The sequence below is a fragment of the Rhinatrema bivittatum genome, chromosome 4, assembly GCF_901001135.1.
Source record: "Rhinatrema bivittatum chromosome 4, aRhiBiv1.1, whole genome shotgun sequence".
NCBI classification, from domain to species: Eukaryota; Metazoa; Chordata; class Amphibia; order Gymnophiona; family Rhinatrematidae; genus Rhinatrema; species Rhinatrema bivittatum.
This window is the reverse complement of record NC_042618.1, coordinates 223,318,578-223,344,238: the sequence shown is the minus strand read 5'-3', so window position 1 is coordinate 223,344,238 and position 25,661 is coordinate 223,318,578.

Sequence of the window (25,661 nt, the reverse complement as noted above, 5' to 3'; positions counted from 1 at the left end):
ACCGTGCTGTGTTGGTCGGACATCATAGTGCGGCCTGCTGAATGGGACCAGATTATCTGGCGCAGGAGTCGGTCAAAGGCCAATCAACAAATTGGGTCCTGGTTGGCCCGGTTAGGCGGGCGTCATATTCGGCATGAATGGTCATGGGGAAAGGTCACGGGGTTGTTCGGGAGGGACGGGGTCCATCTCTCATTCCTGGGGATGGATCTCTTCCTGAATTCCATTCAGGAGGTCCTCGAGGAATTGTTTCCTCGGTAGAGTGAGGCCGCATCTTTGGGGGGTCACGGGGCATGGTATGCCCGTGCCTGTGGCGGTTGGCCCGAGCCATAATAGTTGATGATTGTTAGTTAAAGGGGGTTTCAGCTGGAAGTGGACGGCGGTTGACAAATGGGGCTGTTGTCGGTGATGGGGGCTCCTTGCCGGAAAGTGGCGGGAGACTCCGGGCCCGACTCCTTGCAGGTTGGCGGCGGGAGTCCACCCGGGTTTGCTCCTTGCAGGCAGGTGGCGGGAGTTTACACCCAGTGTGAGAGGCGGGAATATCGAGCCGGGTGGCTGGCATCGGCTATCCTGCCGGGGGAGTGGCGGATGGTCAGGGGTTGGAAGCTGAAACGGGGGTGTGTTGTTAACAGTTAATGTGACCGGGCTCGGGCCTCTATGTTAATAAAGCTGCGGCCTTATTTTACCCAAACGGTTGTTGATGGTTGTTATTTGGCATGTGAAAGGGTGTGGAAGGGAGCGAGTGTGGTCCTGGATGCCCATATTATTACTTTTATCTGGCACCGAGGTGTTTTGTGTGTAAGGGAGAGTATTATTAAAGCTGAGCCTTGTCAGTAACTAATGCAAGCCCTATCAGTCACAAGTATTTTAGTCTCTCTCGTTCTGAACCCAGAACAAATTGACAACAAGGATGGGATGCCAGGTTTTGGTTTATAGGAGTTCAGGTATCATTGATTTTCTGTGCATTTGTATGTCTTTAGTTATCTTAAGTATGCATTTATTTTGTCCATTGTATAGTGTGTGTGTGGCACAAGGAGAAGGGAACGGGAGAGCGGGTGTCTCAAGTTCCAGGGTGGACTAGAGCTCCATAGAATGCAGTGGCACAAGCATGGACAGAGACTGGAGAAAAAGCGAAGAACTGGAAAGACGAAGTATTAGATTCTCCCCATGCCATTGCATCCTGTTTAAAGAAAGAAAGATTGGGGAAGAAAGGAGGAGCTTCCCCATGGAGGCCTGGACATTACTTACTAGCCTTCCTAAAGTATGGGAGAGCAGAGAAGGACATAAAGCTGAATACAAAACCCTTAAGGATAAGGTATCATCTCGTGAACAGCAGCTGCAAACATATCAGGCACAGCTGGTGGAAAATGAGGAGGAAGTGGTCATAAGGTGGAAGTGTGAGGCTGCTTTGATTGAGAAACTCAAATTTGCTACCACCCAGCATAGGACTGAGATTGCAAGCTTACAGAGACTCTTACAGAAAAAAAAAAGATGAAGAGGTAGAAATTCTCTGACATCATTGCAAACCTAAGCCACCTGCACCAGTGCACTCTGATGATGAGGTAGAAAGTAATAGGACAGAACCCACTGGGAATAGGGGAGAAGACAGTCCAGGAGATAACCCACTTAATTACTGAAAAGATGCTAGTCAGTAGCCCTGTGCTTGATTGGAAAGCTGAACCTGTCCTTAGAGCTCGGTCAGTGAAGAATGTTTCAAGGTATCTGTAAAAATGTTGGACATAGGGTCAGGACATGTCACATAATAAGGCAATTAAAAAAGAGACCTGTTATATGGATGTCAATAATCTGAGTGTACCTTCATACGATGCTGTAAAAAAATACAGCTATCGTGACTGTGAAGCCTATGTGTAGGCTTTAAAAATCATTAGGTACCCCAGTGTTGGAATGCAAACTTTTGTAGTGCTCACTGTCCACTGTGCAATTGTTGCTGAAATGATCACGTGGATACTGTTGCAATATTCACTTATCTCAAGTTGTGGGAGCAGCCGCTTGTTTTTCACGGAGCTTCACAGACCGCTAAACAAACCTAACAAGTTGAACATTGCTGGCACAGTAATCAAATTCACTGTCACAACATCTAATGTTTCACTGGAATACCGGTCTCTCTTGCGCATATCCAGCCCTTGAAGAAGGAGCCAGCCTCCGAAACATCAGGATGTCGGCTGAGGCAAGACCGACTACAATTTTGAGATAAGTGAATATTGCAACAGTATCCACGTGATCATTTCAGCAACAATTGCACAGTGGACAGTGAGCACTACAAAAGTTTGCATTCCAACACTGGGGTACCTAATGATTTTTAAAGCCTACACATAGGCTTCACAGTCACGATAGCTGTATTTTTTTACAGCATCGTATGAAGGTACACTCAGATTATTGACATCCATATAACAGGTCTCTTTTTTAATTCATAATTTTTTCATGTTATATTGTTTGGGTTTATAAATTTAACATAATAAGGCAAAGCAGAGACTGCCGTATTTGGTACCTCCCAGCAGTCCTGGGCATTATTCCCAGACAGAAAATGGGGTTAGCTGCCCCATTCCTTGTACTGTCCATTTTGCAAACTCGCAGGCCGATGCAATAAGATGCGACCTCAAACCGGGGGACTTGCATTGAGCACCTGCTTTCCTTACATGCACGCATCCACATCCCCTGTATGCTCGATGCAGTCTTTAAATGAGAGTGGAAATCGGGACAGCATTAAAAAAAAAAGGCATGCTAAGGGAGAATTGTGCTCAAACAAGTTTATTGCATCGGGCGCCCATTGCAACAGGCGCTCAATACGAGCATCCATTTTGATTGTGAATCTTTTTGGTTATTTTGCTGAGGTTTGTAGACTTTGCTGATTTTAATGTTGAAGTTTATTATATCAGGCCCCCATTTGCTATAGGCATCTAAATTGTACAGTCATATGAAAAGTGTGCTCCTTTTTTATGAAATCAGTATATATTTTTTTCTTTTTTTCACCAGAAACAGTAAATTCAAGAGTCAGGATGATGCTAAGGAGGAGGACATACTTATTGCAACACAGAGGAGCATATTTTTTTTATGTTTCTCACGACGCCATGACTACGAGTCAACTTTACCTCTGGAACAGGAGTTAAATTCCCGGCTTTAAAAAATATGCATTGCACACCCAGCCTTTGGGTGCTCTTTCCTGCATCAGGCAGTAATAACTTATGTCCTCATCTACAAGGAATTTAAATGCTCTATCTGGTTTGCTTATGTTGGGCACCCGTTTCAGACGTGCTACTCTCCTTCCTGCATTGAATGGATACTATTATTGCGTGCCCAAAATGCACACCCAACCACAAGTGAACCCGTGTGCTAGGCTGGGCGCGCCTTATTGCATTGGCCTGCCAATGTCTGCTGTATTCTATTTGGCTAACAGTTATGTGGGTAGTAATATCTGCTACATTGCTATTACCTAAAGCATGGGTAGGCGACCTTTTTGAAATGGTGTGCCAAGATTTAAATCAGGAATAGGTAACTCTAGTCCTCGAGTGCCACAAGCCAGCTGGCACGGTGATTCACAAAACTCTTGAATACTAATTTTAATTGACATTCATTTTGAGTTAAAGTATTCATATTCAAGAATTATGTAAAAATATGATTAACATTGATATGCTTTCCTCACATAAAAAACAAAATTATAAAAAGGAGAAGAGAAAACTGCCTCCAACTCCTTCCTCCTCTTCGTCAATACACCACCTATTAGGAAAACAGAACAGGCTTGACTGCTATAAATCCCTACACAGAAACTACATGCTAGCTACCAGAATGCTTCACCTAAGACATACATGCAGAACCTCACTAAATACAGAATAAACTGACCATAAAGGTACAGAGAAGGGCTACCAAAATGATAAGGGGAATGGAACAGCTCCCCTATGAGGAAAGACTAAAGAGGTTAGGACTTTTCAGCTTGGAGAAGAGACGGCTGAGGGGGGATATGATAGAGGTGTTTAAAATCATGAGAGGTCTAGAACGGGTAGATGTGAATCGTTTTTTTACTCTTTCAGATAATAGAAAGACTATGGGGCACTACATGAAGTTAGCATGTGGCACATTTAAAACTAATTGGAGAAAGTTCTTTTTCACTCAGCGCACAATTAAACTCTGGAATTTGTTGCCAGAGGATGTGGTTAATGCAGTTAGTATAGCTGTGTTTAAAAAAGGATTGGATAAGTTCTTGAATGAGAAGTCCATTACCTGCTGTTAATTAAGTTGACTTAGATAATAACCACCGCTATTACTAGCAACGGTAACATGGAATAGACTTAGTTTTTGGGTAATTGCCAGGTTCTTATGGCCTGGATTGGCCACTGTTGGAAACAGAATGCTGGGCTTGATGGACCCTTGGTCTGACCCAGTATGGCATGTTCTTATGTTCTTATAAATAGAAAAACATGCAAAAACTGAACTGGAAACTGCAACAATGGAAAACCAAACATCATAATAACATCAAACATCAAAATCAAGAAATATAAAACATCAAGATTAATGGTAAAACCATACCAATAAAAAGAATAAATATTTCAAAGCAGATGACAAATAGAATAATACCCAGGCCAGTAATTAAAAACTCATACACATATGTTTTTTACATTTTCCAAATACCAATAAAATATTTCTAAACAGAAGACATCAAATAACTCCAAATAATTAAAAATTATAAGAATTAAAAAAAATGTTCTCCGTACCTGGGAACTTTTGATTTCTATTCACCCTGAGATTGTCATAAATTTGTTGGTATGGGGGAGAGGGTACACAAATTTTCTCATCTCCCTTTCTCACATACACACACTCTCGAACGCACATGCATGTTCTCTCCCACATGTAATCACACACTCTCTCCCTTCCCTCTGACATGCAATCACACACTCTCTCCCCTCCCTCCGAATGCAATCACACAACTCTCTCTCTCCCACATGCAATCATACTCTCTCTCCCTCCCTAACCATCCAATATGCAATCACGTTTTCTCTCCCACATGCAATCGCATTCTCTCTCTCTCTCCCACATGCAAACGCATTCTCTCTCCCACATGCAATCACACACGTTCTCTCCTAAATTCAATCACACTCTCTCCCTTACTTCCAGTTGCAATCACACTCTCTCTCTCCCACATGCAATCACTCTCTCCCTCTCCCACATGCAATCACACACTTTTTCTCTCCCATAAGCAATCATACACGCTCTCTCTCTCCTATATGCAATCACACACTCTCTATCCCATATATTATCACACACACACTCTCTCTCTTGCCTACATAGAATCAGTCTCTCCCTCCCCCATGCAATCACATACTCTCGCCCTCTCCCACATGCAATCATATTCTCGCTCTCTTCCACATGCAATATCACACATCCTACCTCATGCAATCACACACTCTCTCTCAGCCACATACAATCATACACTATCTCCCTCCCTTATTCAATCACACTTTCTCCCTCCCTTCCAATTGCAATCACACACTCTCTCTATCTCCGACATGCAATCACTCTCTCCCTTTTTTCTCTCCCACGTGCAATCACATACTCACTCTCTCTCTCCCACATGCAATCACACTCCCTCTCCTTCCCTCATGCAATCACACTTTCTTTCCCACATGAAGTCACATACTGTCTCTCTTCCATAGGCAATCACACACTCTCCCACATGTAATCACATACTCTATCTCACATGTAATCACTCTCTTTCTCCCTCCCTCCCACATGCAATCACTCTCTCCCTCTTTCTCTCTCCCACATGCAATCTCATTATCTCTCTCCCCCACATGCACACTCTCTCTCTCCTTTCCTCATTCAATCACACACTCTCTCGTACATGCAATCCCACACACATGCTCTCTCCTGCATACAAGCACATATTCTCTTTCCCACATGCAATTACATACACCCTCATGTAATCACACACTCTCTCTCTCACACAGGCAAACACATACTACTCTCTCTCTCCCACATGCAAACACATACTCTCTCTCACCAGATGGTATCACTCTCTCTCCCTCCCTCTTGCAATCAGACACACACCCTATCTCATGCAATCACCCACATCCAATCACACTCTCAACTATATACAGTCACACACTCTCTTTCCCTCAAGCAATCACACTCTCTCCTCCCACTTGCAATCACACACTCTCTCTCTCCCACATGCAATCACTCTCTCCCTCTCTCTCTTCTACATGCAATCTCATTCTCTCTCCCTCACCCCCACATGTAATCACACATTCTATCTCCACATGCAATCACACTCTCTCCTTCCCTCATGCAATAACTCTCTCTCCCACATGCAGTCCCTCATGCAATAACACACTCTCTCACCCACATGTATCTCTCATTCTCTCTCCCTCCCTCATGCAATCACACACTCTCTCTCCACAAGCAATCACTCTCTCTCCTTCGCTCATGCAATCTCATTCTCTCCCACATGCAGTCACATACACATACCCTCATGCAATCACACACTCTCTCTCTCCCACATGCAATCACGTACTCTCTCTCACCCACATGTAATCACTCTCTCTCTCTCACCCACGTGTAATGTCTCACTCTCTCTCTCCCACATGCAATCACACTCTCTCTCCTTCCCTCATGCAATCACACTCTCTCTCCTTCCCTCATGCAATCACACTCTCTCTCCCACATGCAGTCACATACCCTATGCAATCACACACACATACCCTCATTTAATCACATACTCTCTCTCACCCACATGTAATCACTCTCTCTCTCTCACCCACGTGTAATGTCTCTCTATCTCCCACATGCAATCACACTCTCTCTCCTTCCCTCATGCAATCACACTCTCTCTCCCAAATGCAGTCACATACACATACCCTATGCAATCACACACTCATATCCTCATTTAATCACATACTCTCTCTCACCCACATGTAATCACTCTCTCTCCCTCATACAATCACACAATCTCCCTCCTTCTTGCAATCACACTCTCACACTCTCACACTCTCCCAATGCAATCACTATTTCCCTCTCTTTCTACATTCAATCTCATTCTCTGTCCCTCTCCCCCACATGCAATCACACACTCTCTCTCTCCACATACAATCGCAGTCTCTCACCCACATGCAAACACACACTCTCTCCCACATGCAGTCACATACACATACCCTCATGCAATCACAGTCTCACCCACATGTAATCTCTCTCTCCCACATGCAGTCACACACACGTACCCTCATGCAATCACACACTCTCTCACCCACATGTAATCTCTCACTCTCTCCTTCCCTCATGCAATCACACTCTCTCCCACATGCAGTCACACACACACACCCTATGCAATCAAACACACATACCCTCATTTAATCACATACTCTCTCTCACCCACATGTAATCATTCACTCTCCCTCATACAATCACACTCTCTCCCTCCTTCTTGCAATCACACTCTCACTCTCTCCCAATGCAATCACTATTTCCCTCTCTATCTACATGCAATCTCATTCTCTCTCCTTCTCCCTCACATGCAATCACACACTTTCTCTCTCCACATACAATCACAGTTTCTCACCCACATGCAATCACACACTCTCCCACATGCAGTCACATACACGTACCCTCATGCAATCACACTCTATCTCACCCACATGTAATCTCTCTCTCCCACATGCAGTCACATACACATACCCTCATGTAATCTCTCACTCTTTCACTCCCACATGCAATCACACTCTCTCTCCTTCCCTCATGCAATCACACTCTCTCTCTCCCACATGCAGTCACACACACATACCCTCATGAAATCACACTACCACATGCAATCACATACTCTTTCTTACCAACATGTATTCACTCTCTCTCCCTCATGCAATCACACTCCCTCTCCCTCCCTCTTGCAATCACTCTCTCCCTCTCTCTTTCTACATGCAATCTCATTCTCTCCCTCTCCCCCACATGCAATCACACTCTCTCTCAGCCACATATAATCTCTCACTCTCTCTCCCACATGCAATCACAAACTCTCTCTCTCCCTTATGCAATCACACACTCTTCTCCCTCCCTTCCACTTGTAATCACACTCTCTCACCCACATACAATCTCTCACTCTCTCTCTCTCTCCCACATGCAATCACACACTCTTCTCCCTCCCTCCCACTTGTAATCACACTCTCACCCACATACAATCACACATACATACATATATACACACACACACACACAACACTGGCTCACAAGACACACACACAAGCTCACATACAAACCTACATACACTCTCACTGTATGGGCCTCTTCTAAGCTGCCTGCCGGATGGGATGTGTTGGCGGCTGCTGGTTCCTCTGTCTCTCTTTGGCTGCTGCAGGCGCAGCTTACCGGGTCTCTTAATCTTCAGCCATCAGCGGGAGGAGATCTGCTGGCGGCCACCAGATCTTCCCTCTCTGTCTTCCTTGGTAGCCTTACGTTTCATCAAATGCATGTTCTGTTTAAGGAAATGTCATCTCCTGCTGCTGAGGGGCTGGTCTCGCATTAAGAGCAGCGAGACTGGCTTCGTAGCTGCAGGAAATGATGTTTTGTTGAACACAACTCCTGCTGCCAGGGTACAGGGGAACTGTATCTTGACTTGGAGATGAATGCATATATCAGTGGTGGTTCCAATGGCAGTGGCAGCAACGGGGGCCACTCAGCAGCTATTCAGTGCTGTGCCGCACCATGCCACTGCTGGCATGCCAATAAAATTGGCCTTGCATACCATTTATTAGAGATGTGAATCGTGTGATCGATCGTCTTAACGATCGATTTTGGCTGGGGGGGAATCGGATCGTCGCGGTTTTGTTTTTTTTTAAATCGTGTAAATCGGGGGAGGGCGGGAAAACCGGCACACTAAAACAACCCTAAAACCCACTCCGACCCTTTAAAATAAATCCCCCACCCTCCTGAACACCCCCAAAATGTCTTAAATTACCTGGGGTCCAGTGGGGGGGTCCTGGTGTGATCTTCCACTCTCGGGCCATGGGTGCGTTAATAGAAATGGCGCCGGCGCTACCTTTGGCCTGTCATATGACAGGGCAAAGGTAGCGCCGGCACCATTTTGGTTCCTGTCCCCCGATGTCATGAGTGCAGGAGATCGCTCCTGGACCCCCGCTGGACCCCCAGGGACTTTTGGCCATATTGCCGTATTGCAAAATGGCACCGGCCGTATGGCCATACGGCCGGCGCCATTTTGCAATACGGCAATACGATTCGAGTGCAGGAGGTCGCTCCTGGACCCCCGCTGGACTTTTGGCAAGTCTTGTGGGGGTCAGGAGGCCCCCCCAAGCTGGCCAAAAGTCCTTGGGGGTCCAGCGGGGGTCCGGGAGCGATCTCCTGCGCTCGTGACGTCGGGGGACAGGAACCAGGGCAAAGGTAGCGCCAGCGCCATTTCTATTAACGCACCCGTGGCCCGAGAGTGGAAGATCACACCGGGACCCCCCCACTGGACCCCAGGTAATTTAAGACATTTTGGGGGGGGGGTTCGGGAGGGTGGGGGATTTATTTTAAAGGGTCGGGGTGGGTTTTAGGGTTGTTTTAGTGTGCCGGTTTTCCCGCCCTTCCCCTCCACCGTCCCCCGATTTACGATTTTTGACGATAAATTGGGGGAATTCCTATTGTATATCGCCTCTAACGATTTTTGACGATTTAAAATATATCGGACGATATTTTAAATCGTCAAAAAACGATTCACATCCCTACCATTTATGGCATGCAGCCATAGATTGCCAACTCCTAACCTAAAGTTTGTTTAAAACAGTGAGCTGTTAGTTTCTGTTATGCCTGTATAGCTTTTAAATTTTTTATTTTTACTTGTGTGATGTTTACATGTTCGCAGAATACAGGGCAAGAAGTCCCTTAGGTTGAAAGACGAAATGTTTGTTTGACTTGTTTCTTTTGTTTCTTTCCATGAACTGCTAAGCTGAGTTTTCTCTTTTTTTGTGTGTGTCACATTCTTTCTCTCAGTCTGTGCATGCATTGATATGTTTTGTCTTAATTGGTCTTAATCTCTCTCTTACATTAAGTTAGTAAAGAAGTCTTGAATTTTAATCGAGACTGAATCTGCAGATTTTGGTTTTGTTTGTTTTGTTATGTTGCTCATGTGCCATGCCTTGATTTGGGGGGGGGGGGGAAGGAGGCACTGCTCTTTCCCTCTGTGCTTTTGAAACACCTTGCTGCCGTTAAAGGTGCCCCTGATTTGGGGCTCACGGAACAAGGAATTCCAGGGCCAGTCATCTGCTAGGTTTTACCTCCCGGTGCCTTATGTATATAATTTTGATAGTTTTTAGATGTAATTAGTGTGATGTATGATATGGGAACTTATGATAGACTGATACTAAATAGAAGGGCTGTAGTGTATTCAGCAATTAGGTAGTTATAAAGTTTTTGCAATGGTTTCTGTTCCCGGATGTAATCAGTATGACGTAGGTCTCTAAAACAGCTTGTATTTAGTGAACACATTTTTAAATAGACATTTGGGCGGATTTTCATACTCCGCGAATAGGCCTACTTTTGTTTGCGCTCCAGGCGCAAACAAAAGTACGCTGGATTTTAGTAGATACGCGCGGAGCCGCGCGTATCTGCTAAAAACCTGGATCGGCGCGCACAAGGCTATCGATTTTGTATAGCCGGCGCGCGCCGAGCCGCGCAGCCTACCCCCGTTCCCTCCGAGGCCGCTCCGAAATCGGAGCGGCCTCGGAGGGAACTTCCTTTTGCCCTCCCCTCACCTTCCCCTCCCTTCCCCTACCTAACCCACCCACCCGGCCCTGTCTAAGCCCCCCCCTTACCTTTGTTGGGGGATTTACATCTCCCGGAGGGAGGCGTAAATACCCGCGCGTCACCGGGCCTCCTGCGCGCCGGGACGCGACCTGGGGGCGGGTCCGGAGGGCGCGGCCATTCCCCCGGGCCGCCCCGGGCCGTAGCCATGCCCCCGGGCCCGCCCCCGGAACGCTCCCGACACGCCCCGAAAACGCCGCGCGGTTCTGGCCCGCCCCCTCCGAAAAAGTCCCGGGGCTCTGCGCGCGCCGGTAGGCCTATGTAAAATAGGCTTACCGGCGCGCAGGGCCCTGCTCGCCTAAATCCGCCCGGTTTTGGGCGGATTTAGGCGAGCAGGGCTCTGAAAATCCGCCCCTATGTGAGTAAACTAAATGGGGCAGTTATGCTGAAAGGAGTGGGTTGGTGAGAGGTGTGTTGGGTTATTAAGTAGGCATTGGGACCATACGTGTACTTAGTTGCCAACAAAGTCTAAAAAAAGGGGGATTTATATAGGAATGCCTTTGGAGTACTTATAATATGATCAGAATATTAGCAGAGGCATATAGTATGTGATTGTGATTAGACAAGTTCGCCAGATTACCGATAATATTAGAGGAGTGTAAGGGTAATTTGTAGCGAGCATGTGTTTGTTTTAGATGTATGATAATATTCAATATAATGACTGTTTCTTTGACGTATTCATGATATGGTAATCATACAGGCTCAAGCATGTGGTAGGAGGTTATACAACATTAATATAACGGGAGTGAGATGGTAATTGCAGTGACTATATGTTTGTTTTAGATGAAAAATCTAAACAAATGCTGAATTCCGGTATAGTATTAAGTAATTGCACACAATAAAGATTTCCATATGTCGGAGCAAGATGATCGAGATAACCCCATTGTGAAAATGATTTCAACAAGCTGGTACTTTTTTATTAGTGTTGGTGGTGGGGTGGGTCATAAATAAGTTGAGCACAATTTTTAATGCATAAATATTTGGATGAGTGATGTGATAATAGGTTTACATCCATTCTTTTAGATATAATTGTAACAATATAGACCATGTTGTAGCAACACGTCTTTGCTGTACAAGAAAGTGGTGTTGAATTTGATATTTGATGTTGACAAATGAAGAAATAATTGAGTATTGCAGATCCCTGAAGAAGCCCTGTACTCCAGGGTAAAACAAGGCTCTTGTTGGATAAATGCATAATATGAAGATACTGTATTACTATATGATTGTATAAATTGAAGACAATGAATTAGTTACAATAATAGCATGTAACAAGAATATTTATAAAATAATTACATATGTAACCTTATTGTTGATATTTTGCATTTAAAGCATTGAATAGTATTGAGAACAAGATTAGCATTTTAATACGTATGGTGTGTGAGGTTATAGCAGTATAAGTGGTGTGAATGTTTGCTATTGTGGAGGTTTTAAGGTAACATAAGATAGATATGTGCAATGTGGTCTATATATATTAAATTATATGGATAATAAGGTTTGAATTTAAAATTTTGTACAATAAAAAAATGAGTGGCATATAAATTGTTGACAAGTACCTCTGATTTGTGTGGATAGCATTATAAAATTTTCAGAGGAATTGCACAGATTGTTTTGAACTTTTGAGGTTACCCTTTTGTGCATATAGGGGGGAGTATCAGTACTTTAGTGTATTCGTCTATATCATATATGTTCATAGACATGTTTTGAACAAGGATAACAAGCATAGTTGCACAGACCAAGTGTCAGCTGAAATTTTGGCAGGTTTTAGATTATTTGAGTCATCTGCCACAGAAGGTGAGGGAGATTGGAATACATTTATTAAAGCCAAGAGTAAAGTTATACACATGGAATTACATGCTGCGACCTTGGCAGAGTACTGTCACGTAAACAGAATACCTAGAGGGCTTAAGATATTTAAAGAGCCCCATTTATTTGCATCCAACGATACCTTTGTGAGTTTTTGGAATGGCATACTAAAAAAGTGCAGTCATGACCTTATGGTATTAATAGTATCCACAATAAAAAATCAAATGGAGGATAAAAATAAAGAAATAGAGAGTGAGGAACTTAAAATACAGGCAAATGTTTCCACGGAGGCATTTGATTTACAATTGACGGAACATCAAAAGCAATTAGATACATATTGTAAGGATATTAAGAAAATTACACTTAGTAAGTTCCATCGTGATGAGAGAGATTATATTACCAGCTTCCTGTGTCCCTGGATGCAAATTAAGAAAAATAATAGAAACAGGGGTAAGGGTGATTTCTCATCTTCGTCAGACGATTCGTCTGACAAGGATAAGAATACTAAAGAGAGAGAAAATCCTAGACAGGTTCATTTTAACGTGCCAGAGGGACATAAATATGAGGAACAACATCCGAACATAGATGTCTTTGTAAATAGGGGGAGAGGAGCTGGAGGTGACCAGAAAAACATTTGGATATAGGGAACCCTACAATTTTCATAGATAACCATGGCAGTGATTATGTTAGCCCCCAAATTAAACAATTCAATAATGTGGTGAATTTATCCTCTAAAACGTTTTCAAGCATTACATTGGATGTGTTAAATAAGGGATTGTCATTCATCCCATCTAAAAAAACACGACAGTTTCATACACGTATAGAGTTATATAAGTTTTTTAGGAGGTTAAGATTAAAAGATTTTTTTGGTCCCCAACAAGAGGCATATCTCAGGAATAAATTGGTAAAATTAACAGGGTGGATGCCCAGGGAACCTCCAAATCTGCTTACTATTGCATTTGAATCGTTGGTCACGCAGGAAGTGGATACTGTTGAATCACAACATGAATGGATTAAATATAATATGTCCAAAGAAGAAAAAATATCCATTCAACAATTAAGCGAGGATACAAAGATAGTAATTAAGAGTACAAACAAAGGGGGTGCCCTAGTAATCATGGACACAGTGAATTATGATGAAGAAGTATGGTCACAATTGAGTAATTGTTCTATGAGAGTATTGAGAGGGATCCAGGGCATAACATTATGACATACATTAATGATATTCTAGATAAGGCCAAACAAGAGGGGAGCATCACACAAAAAAAGAAGAGGTTTTTGCAGATAAATTCATTTAACACACCATATATCTATTTTGCACCCAAAATTCATAAATCTCTAACCAAACCACCAGGATGACCCATAGTGTCGGGTAGGGGCTCAGTCTTTGAGGCAGTCACAAAGTTTATAAACATACTACAACCCCTAGTTAAGGGTATTACCTCCTATGTTAGAGATTCAACTGAGTTTATTGCTATGATTGAAGACCTGGAGAACGTAGCACATGGTAGTAGATTAGTCCCTGCTGACATTTCATCACTCTATACCAATATCCCCCAGAAGGAGGCACTTGATATAATAGAAATGTCTCTAATTAAATTAAATATTAGAGGACGTAGAAAAATCATTATTACACAGTTATCGGAGGTACTGATTATGCAATTTTACTTCCAATTTCAAGATAAACTGTTTAAGCAGGTCAAAGGCATCTCCATGGGGTCGCCCCTTGCCCCATCAGTAGCCTGGTTATATGTAGGTATGTATGAAGAAAAATATTTGTATACATCCAAATCTTTTCAATAGGTTAGCTTCTACAAGAGATATATAGATGATTTATTTTGGATATGCAAAGGTGACAGCAGTGAGTTGGAGAAACTTGGAAAATATATGAATTTCTGTGATTCTAATTTGATTTTTACTTTACAAGCTAGTCCCTCTCAATTGCCCTATCTGGATATTAATGTACAATTGCGGAATAGGAAAATATTTATGTTGATTTATGTAAAACCCACCAATAGAAACACAACTCTACACTTCCAAAGTTTCCATCCTAAAAAACTCAAAGAAAGTATACCTATAAGCCAATTTCTCTACTATAGGCACATCTGCTCATCTACTGAGGAGTATAAAAAATGTGCAAGCACATTAATGAGTAAGTTTGCAGAGAGAGGTTATCCTAAGAGGTGTATAAAGCAAGCGTATAAGAGAGCTTTATACGCCAATAGACAAAACCTATTATTGTTAACCCCTCGCAATCAGATTACAAGACCTGTTTGTACGCTTCCATTTTCATCTAAGTCAAGCACCATTAAACAAATTATACTTAAACACTGGGCTATTGTGAAATATTTACCAGGATTTGAAGAACCCCCCCATTTTTGCAATGAAAAAAGGCACAAATTTAAGATCTATGCTAACACAGAAAGACCCACAAGAGGATGCAGAGACATGGGGTCAATTTAAATGTGGAGCCTGCTCTGTTTGCAGTAATGTGCTCATGATAAAAAATTTAAAGTACCCAGGGGGAGGTAACCATTTGTTATTAAGGGCAGATTTACTTGCAGTTCTAGCATGCTTATATATGCTATTGTATGTCCTTGCGGCCTATTATACATAGGCCATACTAAAAGACAAATTAGACAATGAATAATTGAGCACAAAAGCAAGTTAAGAACAGAAAGAGCAGGAGCACCTTTAGTTGCTCATTGGCATAATGCTCAACATAATGAAGAGCTCAGGTTTTTTGTGATTCAACAGTGCAACATTCAACAACAAGGGGAGGTCAATAGAATTTTAAGAAGAATAGAACAAAGATATATATATACCAATGGAACACAGTAGTGCCGGGGGGGGGGGGGGGGGGGGGGGGGGGGGGGGGGGGGGGGGGGGGGGGGGGTTAAATGAAATTGTGAAATGGGAGGCCTTTTATGGCTCATAGGTAGGGGGTATTATACTGTTTTGCAGAAGTATTTACAGTAGATATAGTTGAATTGCAGATGACAGAGGGGGTGAGGTCATAACATAGAATTTTAAGTGGAGTTATGCCTTAGTGGGAGGGATACAATTCTCTATTCAGTCTAGGTAGTGGTGGTGTGAGATTGAGTTATAAGTGGATAATCAAATTTATCTAAATACTCAGTAGGTTGTACTGGGGTCTAAAGGATTTACAGTGCATTAAATTCAAGTAAGTAATAAAGGTGAGGTTTTTTTGCATAATTGATTGTATTTTTTCATGAGCTCTTTTAACAGATTGACATCGGACAGAAGGGCTGGAGGACATTTAGTCATTAGTTTATCATAGAGTGGATACAAAATCGATGGGTTCTGGAGGTTATCAGTGTGTCATATCACTTGTCAGTAAGATATTAGATAGAAGGCCTGCAATGTATCTGGCTAAGTAGCTATAAGGCATTTATAAAGTTTTTTCAACTCTTTCTGTTCCAGATGTAACTAATGTGATGTGGGTGTCTGGCTACAAGGCATTTATAAAGTTTTTTTTTTAACTTTCTCTGTTCCCGGATGTAACCAGTGTGACGTGGGTGTCTACAATAGCTTGTGATTGGTGAATTCCTATTTAAATATATGATGGAAGGAAGTGAGTGAGATAGGTTATGTTGAAAGGTGTGCTTTGGTAAGAGGACGTGCTGCCGAGCTATAAAGCAGGTATTGGGACCGTTTAGAGAAAATGTGTTTAGCTGTTAATAAAGTTTTATAAGTGGGGATTGTGTAGGATCACCTTTGAAGGGTTAGAATGCTTGAAGGATATTTAGTTACAAATTTGTAATATTATGTTTTTAATTTCGATAGTTTTTGGATGTAATTATTGTGATGTATGATAGGGGAACTTATGATAGACTGATACTAGATAGAAGGGCTGTAGTGTATTCAGCAATTAGGTAGTTATAAAGTTTTTGCAATGGTTTCTGTTCCCGGATGTAATCAGTATGACACAGGTCTCTACAACAGCTTGTATTTAGTGAACACATTTTTAAATAGACTATCAGGTCAATACAGTAAAGTGCAGCCGCGGTTACCCCGCTCCTAACCCGCTTTCTACTCACTTTCCGGCCGCATTAGCCCTTCCTGCGATACACAATCCACTTTAACCGATCCTTACCGCCTCTTTAAATCACCGGGTAACCCCTTCCACCCGTGGCATGTATATTAGATGTAAACGATCAAATTAGCTATTCCCTCCCATACAGTAACGCGCGCCCCGACTATCGCTTTTTACCCTGCCCTTTTGCCGCACGTTTAACCTGCTAACGTACCGCCTACCCTTACCCCTGAGTTAGAGGCAATATTAGAGGAGTGTAAGGGTAATTTGTAGCGAGCATGTGTTTGTTTTAGATGTATGATAATATTCAATATAATGACTGTTTCTTTGAAGTATTCATGATATGGTAATCATACAGGCTCAAGCAAGTGGTAGGAGGTTATAACATTAATATAACGGGAGTGAGATAGTAATTGCATTGACTATGTTTGTTTTAGATGAAAAATCTAAACAAAGGCTGAATTCTGGTTTAGTATTAAGTAACTGCACACAGTAAAGATTTCCATATGTCGGAGCAAGATGATCGAGATAACCCCATTGTGAAAGTGATTTCAACAAGCTGGTACTTTTTTATTAGTGTTGGTGGTGGTTCACAAATAAGTTGAGCACAATTGTTGATGCATAAATATTTGGATGAGTAATGTGATAATAGGTTTACATCCATTCTTTTAGCTATCGTTGTAACAATATAGACCACGTTGTAGCAACAAGTCTTTGCTGTACAAGAAAGTGGTGTTGAATTCGATATTTGATATTGACACATGAAGAAATAATTGAGTATTGCAGATCCCTGAAGAAGCCTTGTACTCCAGGGTAAAACCAGGCTGTCGTTGGATAAATGCATAATATGAAGATACTGTATTACTATATGATTGTATAAACTGAAGACAATTAATTAGTTACAATAATAACATGTAACAAGAATATTTTATAAAATAATTACATATGTAACATTATTGTTGATATTTTACATTTAAAGCATTGAATAGTTTTGAGAACAAGATTAGCATTTTAATACGTATGGTGTGTGAGGTTATAGGGGTATGAGTGGTGTGAATGAAGGGTAATGAATGTTTGTTATTGTGGAGGTTTTAAGGAAACATAAGATAGATATGTGCAATGAGTGGCATGTAAATTGTTGACAATTACCTCTGATTTGTGTGGATAGTATTATGAAATTTTCAGAGTAATTGCACGGATTGTTTTGAACATAAGAAAATGCCATACTGGGTCAGACCAAGGGTCCATCAAGCCCAGCATCCTGTTTCCAACAGTGGCCAATCCAGGCCATAAGAACCTGGCAATTACCCAAAAACTAAGTCTATTCCATGTTACCATTGCTAATGGCAGTGGCTATTCTCTAAGTGAACTTAATAGCAGGTAATGGACTTCTCCTCCAAGAACTTATCCAATCCTTTTTTAAACACAGCTATACTAACTGCACTAACCACATCCTCTGGCAACAAATTCCAGAGTTTAATTGTGCGTTGAGTAAAAAAGAATTTTCTTCGATTAGTTTTAAATGTGCCCCATGCTAACTTCATGGAGTACCCCCTAGTCTTTCTACTATCCGAAAGAGTAAATAACCGATTCACATCTACCCGTTCTAGACCTCTCATGATTTTAAACACCTCTATCATATCCCCCCTCAGTCATCTCTTCTCCAAGCTGAAAAGTCCTAACCTCTTTAGTCTTTCCTCATAGGGGAGCTTTGAACTTTGAGGTTACCCTTTTGTGCATATAGGGGGGAGTATCAGTACTTTAGTGAACATGGATAACAAGCATAGTTATACAGACCAAGCATCAGCTGAAATTTTGGCAGGTTTTAGATTATTTGAGTCATCTGCCACAGAAGGTGAGGGAGATTGGAATACATTTATTAAAGCCAAGAGAAAAGTTATACGCTTGGAATTACATGCTGCAACCTTGGCAGAGTACTGTCACGTAAACAGAATACCTAGAGGGCTTAGAATATTTAAAGAGTCCCATTTATTTGCATCCGATGATACCTTTGTGAGTTTTTGGAATGCCATACTAAATAAGTGCAGTCATGACCTTATGGTATTAATAGTATCCACAATAAAAAATCAAATGGAGGATAAAAATAAAGAAATAGAGAGTGAGGCACTTAAACTACTGGCAAATGTATCCACGGAGGCATTTGATTTACAATTGACGGAACATCAAAAGCAATTAGATACATATAACCTGTATAGAGAGAACAAAAACAAATATGATATTAAGAAAATTAAACTTAGTAAGTTCCATCGTGATGAGAAAGATTATACTACTGGCTTCGTGTATCCCTGGATGCAAATTAAGAAAAATAATAGATACAGGGGTAAGGTATTTGCAAGGTACTTGTGACTTGGATTGGCCACTGTAGGAAACAGGATACTGGGCTTGATGGACCCTTGGTGTGATCCAGTATGGCATATGTTATGTATAAGAAATAGAGAGGTAGTGGATGCCCTTCAAGGGGTTCTGCTCAAACAAATGGTAATAGAACCCATGAGGAAGGGTGTGATACTTGACCTAGTGCTCACAAATGGGAATAATGTCTCCAATGTCAGCTTAGGTGCCCACCTGGGCACCAGTGATCACCAGACGATATGGTTTGATATCACAAATAAGATACAGACAAGTCACACGAAGACCTGAGTTTTGAATTTCAAAATACGGACTTTGTCAAAATTGCGATGTTCTTGGAGGAAGAACTAAAAGACTGGGAAAAGTGGGTGAGGTGGAACAAAAATGGGCCAAATTAAAAGGAGCTATTACAAAGGCAATAAATCTATATGTTATGAAAGTAAACAAAAGTAAGAGTAAAAGAAACTGATCTGGTTCTCAATGGAGGTGTATGAAGTAAAAAAAAAGGCAAAAAGAACAGCATTCAAGAAGAATAAAGATTCCCAAAACGAGAACACAGGGAAGAATACCTGATGAAACTGAGGGAGATGAACAAATCAGGAAAGCAAAAGGCAAGAGGAGGAAAGGATTGCCAAAGAGGTAAAGTGAGGTGGCAAAACATTTTTCAGAATCATCAGAGAAAGAAGGGAGATCTGAAGTAGTATAGAGAAATTGAAAGGTGATAAGGAGCAATGTGTGGAGAGAGACGAAGAAATGGCAGAAATAGTAAATAAATACTTCAGTTCGGTATTCACAAAAAAAAAAACCCTGGAGAAGACTGAAGATGGGGGTGGGTAGATGAAACTCCATTTATAGAAGAGAATGAATGGGAATAAATAGGAAAACTGAAAGTGGACAAGGCCATGAGGCCAGATGAGGTATTTCCCAAGTTTCTGAAGGAGCTCAGAGATGTACTGGTGGGTCTGCTGAAAGACCTGTTTAATAGATCCCTAAAAACAGGAGTGGTGCCATGTGACAAGAGAAGAGCTGTGGTGGTCCCGCTTCAGTAGACTGGTAGCAGAGAGAAGGCTGGAAACTACAGGAAGGTTAGTCTCACCTCAGTGGTAGGAAAATTAATGGAGACAATGCTGAAGGAAAGGATAGTGAGCTATCTACAATCCAGTGGGTTGCTGGACCCGAGGCAGCATGGATTCAAAGGGGAAAGGTAGTATCAGATAAATCCAATAGATTTTTTTGATTGGGTGACTAGAGAATTGGATCAAGGAAGAGCTCTTGATGTTATTTACTTGGATTTCAGCAAAGCTTTATATATGGTCCCACATAGGAGGCTTGTGAATAAAATGAGAAGCTTGGGAATGGGCGCAAAGGTCACTGACAGACTGGGCGCCAAGGTTGACTGACAGACTGTAATGGCAAATGGGACATACTTTGAAAAGAGAACCATATTAAGTGGAGTGTCACAGGGATCTGTTTTGGGACCGGTTCTGTTCAATAGCTGTGTGAGTAACATTGTGGAAGGGATAGAAATTAAAGTTTGTCTATCTGCAGAAGTTACTAACATCTGCAACAGAGTGGACCTGCTTGAAGGAGTAGAAAAAATAAAAAGTGATTTAAGAAAGCTTGAAGAATGGTCAAAGACTTGGCTGCTGGGATTCAATGCTAAGAAGTGCAGAGTCATGCATTTGGGGTGCGGTAATCAAAAAGAGTTGTATGTGATGGGATGGGGATTAATGTGCATAGACTGGGAGAGGAACCTTAGGGTGATGATGTCTGATGATCTGAAGGTGGTGAAAAGCAATGTGACTAGGCAATAAAGTCAGGCGCACCTCCTGGGGGTGCCATGCAATATTTAAATTAGGGGTCGTGTTATCAAGGAGGTGCTAGGGTCACTAGTGCCTTCTTGATAATGGGAGCCCGAGAGCATCGGCCATCCACTGGTTAGGAAAACTGATGCCGAGTTTATTGGCATCGGTTTTCCTAAATGCCGCACAACCAGGAGTTCAGGAAATGGATGCTTGTCAACTGAGCGTCCATTTCTTGCACTCGACTGCTGGTGCTTTTTTATTAAACTTTTTTTTTAGTTAGTTTAGTTTAGTTTTTTCCTTCTACTTAATATTGCAATGATATTAAGTAGGAGGCAGTACAGAAAAGCAGTTTTTTTTCTTCTTTTCTGTACTAGTTTTAGGAACGCTCAGCCATTAATGCCTGCTCCAGGCAGGCATTAATTTCTGATTGCTAAAATGTGCGACCTAGATGCACATTTGTTTTTGCATTGGGAGTGAATAGCTGATAGCCTCATTCACATGCATTTGCATGTGATGAGTGCTATTAGATTCATTCTACATTGGACACATAAGGGGATTAGTTAGCACCTCTACAACCCGTGTCCAACTGCGGGTCATTCAGTGCGATCGGCTGAGCGCATTTGTATTGCATTGGCCCCTTGGTGTGGCCTCAGTTCTGGAGGCCACATTTCAAAAAGGATAGAGAAGGATGACTAAAATGGTATGGGGTCTGTATCAGAAGACTTATGCGAAGAGGCTGAAGGATCTGAAAATGTATACCCTGGCAGGAGAGATATGATGCAGACTTACAGCTATCTGAATGGTTTTAAAGATGTATGTTTCTCAAAACTTTTCAGATGGAAGCAAATAGTAGAACTATGGGTTACAATATGAAACTTCAGGGGGATGACTCAGAACCAACATATGGAAATATTTCCTCATGGAGAGGGTGATGAATGCCTGGAATGCCCTTCCAGAAGAGGTAGTGAAGACAAAAACAGTAAACAAATTTTAAAAAGTATGGGATAAACAGTATGGATCCCTAAAGGCTAGAGTTGGAAATTTAAAAAAGTGTGCATATGGGAGAACCAGCATGAACTGGTAGCTACTACCACTAACAGCAGACATGAGGATTACTACCCTTAACCAATTAGCTTACTCGATTTTGACACAACTGCAGCATCACACACCTCTTCGACAGCAGGAGGGGAAAAGTGGAATTGGATTCAGATGACAACCAACGCTGGGCCCTGACTTTTATGGTTCAAGGTATTAATAAGCAGTCAGGACTGCTTCTTGGGCCAAGTCCAAAAGCAAAGCATGTTCAAGCGGCAGCATTGTATGAATTATCAGGAAAGCTGCTCACCCTGTAAAAATGTTGCTATCAGTAATTTTGTTATGGATTTGACAGTTGATTTGTTTTGATTTTTAATATAACTACCCTCAACATAAGGCTTGGGGGTAACTTGCAAGAAGTGGCAGTTGCTACCATGGGAAGTTTCCTAGGCGGACTGGTTGGACCATTTGGTCTTTTTCTTCTGGCATTACTATGTTACTTTATAATATATTGTGATTGCATGGGTCTGTTTATCCCTTTTTCTGGGACACGTATTTGGGGAGGGAGGTATATTTCATTGTACATCTTGTACAACATCGTAGAGCCTGCTGCCAACAGTCACAACTACACTTTAACATCTTTCACCTCGGCCACAACAGGTCTTCAACACACAGGGGTAGGTGCAGTTTACATATGCACCTTCTTACTGAATCCTAACTTTGCACATGTTCAGAACTCAGGATCACCATCACGGGATCAACAGATTAGCGTTAGGTTGAATAGAAAAAATGCTTCACTCTGTTGGTATTCTGGTTTCCTTGATAACACATCTTAGCAAGTGTATGAGATCTTACATGAGTTTCAGGCAAAGGCTGGTTGTTATGGAGATTCCCCCATGACTTCCCACATCAGTTCTTATAGAGTTAAATGGCTCCATGGATTTTAATAGAGCTATTCAAGCCTATTGGCACAAAATGAATGAAACAAATGGGAAATGCCCTATTAGTTTCCAGGGCCCCATGAATGAAACAAAAGAAGCTCATTCATTTCAGATTTAATATTCATTTTAAACAAATGCACATCCCTAATGAACATTGGCTTTTATTAGAACAGCACTTATACACTGAGAAGAGATTAATATTGTTGCCATAGTATTGGAGTGGTTTATACATGCATACCACCTGGTAAATCTTCTCCATTTAAAATGATAAGGTCTTACATAAGAACATAAGAAAATGCCATACTGGGTCAGACCAAGGGTCCATCAAGCCCAGAATCCTGTTTCCAACAGTGGCTAATCCAGGCCATAAGAACCTGGCAAGTACCCAAAAACTAAGTCTATTCCATGTTACCATTGCTAATGGCAGTGGCTATTCTCTAAGTGAACTAAATAGCAGGTAATGGACTTCTCCTCCAAGAACTTATCCAATCCTTTTTTAAACACAGCTATACTAACTGCACTAATCACATCCTCTGGCAACAAATTCTAGAGTTTAATTGTGCGTTGAGTAAAAAAGAACTTTCTCCAATTAGTTTTAAATGTGCCCCATGCTAACTTCATGGAGTGCCCCCTAGTATTTCTACTATCCGAAAGAGTAAATAACCGATTCACATCTACCCGTTCTAGGCCTCTCATGATTTTAAACATCTCTATCATATCCCCCCCTCAGCCGTCTCTTCTCCAAGCTGAAAAGTCCTAACCTCTTTATTCTTTCCTCATAGGGGAGCTGTTCCAGTCCCCTTATCATTTTGGTAGCCCTTCTCTGTACCTTCTCCATCGCAATTATATCTTTTTTGAGACGCAGCGACCAGAATTGTACATAGTATTCAAGGTGCGGTCTCACCATGGAGCGATACAGAGGCATTATGACATTTTCCGTTTTATTCACCATTCCCTTTCTAATAATTCCCAACATTCTGTTTGCTTTTTTGACTGCCGCAGCACACTGAGCCAACGATTTCAATGTGTTATCCACTATGATGCCTAGATCTCTTTCTTGGGTTGTAGCACCTAATATGGAACCCAACATTGTGTAATTATAGCATGGGTTATTTTTCCCTATATGCATCACCTTGCACTTATCCACATTAAATTTCATCTGCCATTTGGATGCCCAATTTTCCAGTCTCACAAGGTCTTCCTGCAATTTATCACAATCTGCTTGTGATTTAACTATTCTGAACAATTTTGTGTCATCTGCAAATTTGATTATCTCACTCGTCGTATTTCTTTCCAGATCATTTATAAATATATTGAAAAGTAAGGGTCCCAATACAGATCCCTGAGGCACTCCACTGTCCACTCCCTTCCACTGAGAAAATTGTCCATTTAATCCTACTCTCTGTTTCCTGTCTTTTAGCAAGTTTGCAATCCACGAAAGGACATCGCCACCTATCCCATGACTTTTTACTTTTCCTAGAAGCCTCTCATGAGGAACTTTGTCAAACGCCTTCTGAAAATCCAAGTATACTACATCTACCGGTTCACCTTTATCCACATGTTTATTAACTCCTTCAAAAAAGTGAAGCAGATTTGTGAGGCAAGACTTGCCTTGGGTAAAGCCATGCTGACTTTGTTCCATTAAACCATGTCTTTCTATATGTTCTGTGATTTTGATGTTTAGAACAATTTCCACTATTTTTCCTGGCACTGAAGTCAGGCTAACTGGTCTGTAGTTTCCCGGATCGCCACTGGAGCCCTTTTTAATTAGTGGGGTTACATTTGCTATCCTCCAGTCTTCAGGTACAATGGATGATTTTAATGATAGGTTACAAATTTTTACTAATAGGTCTGATATTTCATCTTTTAGTTCCTTCAGAACTCTGGGGTGTATACCATCCGGTCCAGGTGATTTACTACTCTTCAGTTTGTCAATCAGGCCTACCACATCTTCTAGGTTCACTGTGATTTGATTCAGTCCATCTGAATTATTACCCATGAAAACCTTCTCCATTACGGGTACCTCCCCGACATCCTCTTCAGTAAACACCGATGCAAAGAAATCATTTAATCTTTCTACGATGGCCTTATCTTCTCTAAGTGTCCCTTTAACCCCTTGATCATCTAATGGTCCAACTGACTCCCTCACAGGCTTTCTGCTTCGGATATATTTAAAAAAGGTTTTACTGTGAGTTTTTGCCTCTACAGCCAACTTCTTTTCAAATTCTCTCTTAGCCTGTCTTATCAATGTCTTACATTTAACTTGCCAACGTTTATGCTTTATCCTATTTTCTTCTGTTGGATCCTTCTTCCAATTTTTGAATGAAGATCTTTTGGCTAAAATAGCTTCTTTCACCTCCCCTTTTAACCATGCCGGTAATAGTTTTGCTTTCTTTCCACCTTTCTTAATGTGTGGAATACATCTGGACTGTGCTTCTAGAATGGTATTTTTTTAACAATGACCACGCCTCTTGGACACTTTTAACTTTTGTAGCTGCTCCTTTCAGTTTTTTCTAACAATTTTTCTCATTTTATCAAAGTTTCCCTTTTGAAAGTTTAGCACGAGAGCCTTGGATTTGCACACTGTTCCTCTTCCAGTCATTAAATCAAATTTGATCATATTATGATCACTATTGCCAAGCGGCCCCACCACCGTTACCTCTCTCACCAAGTCCTGTGCTCCACTGAGTATACTGGTAGAATACTTACTTGAAGTAAGAAGAACTTTTTTAACCTCTGTAGATATCTGCAAAGAGGATACTAGTTGACTTTCAGCAACCAAAGCCAAGGATCAAAGCTTGGAATGCACTGAGTATTGAGGGATAGGATTATCCTCAATCTTACTGATTGATGAGC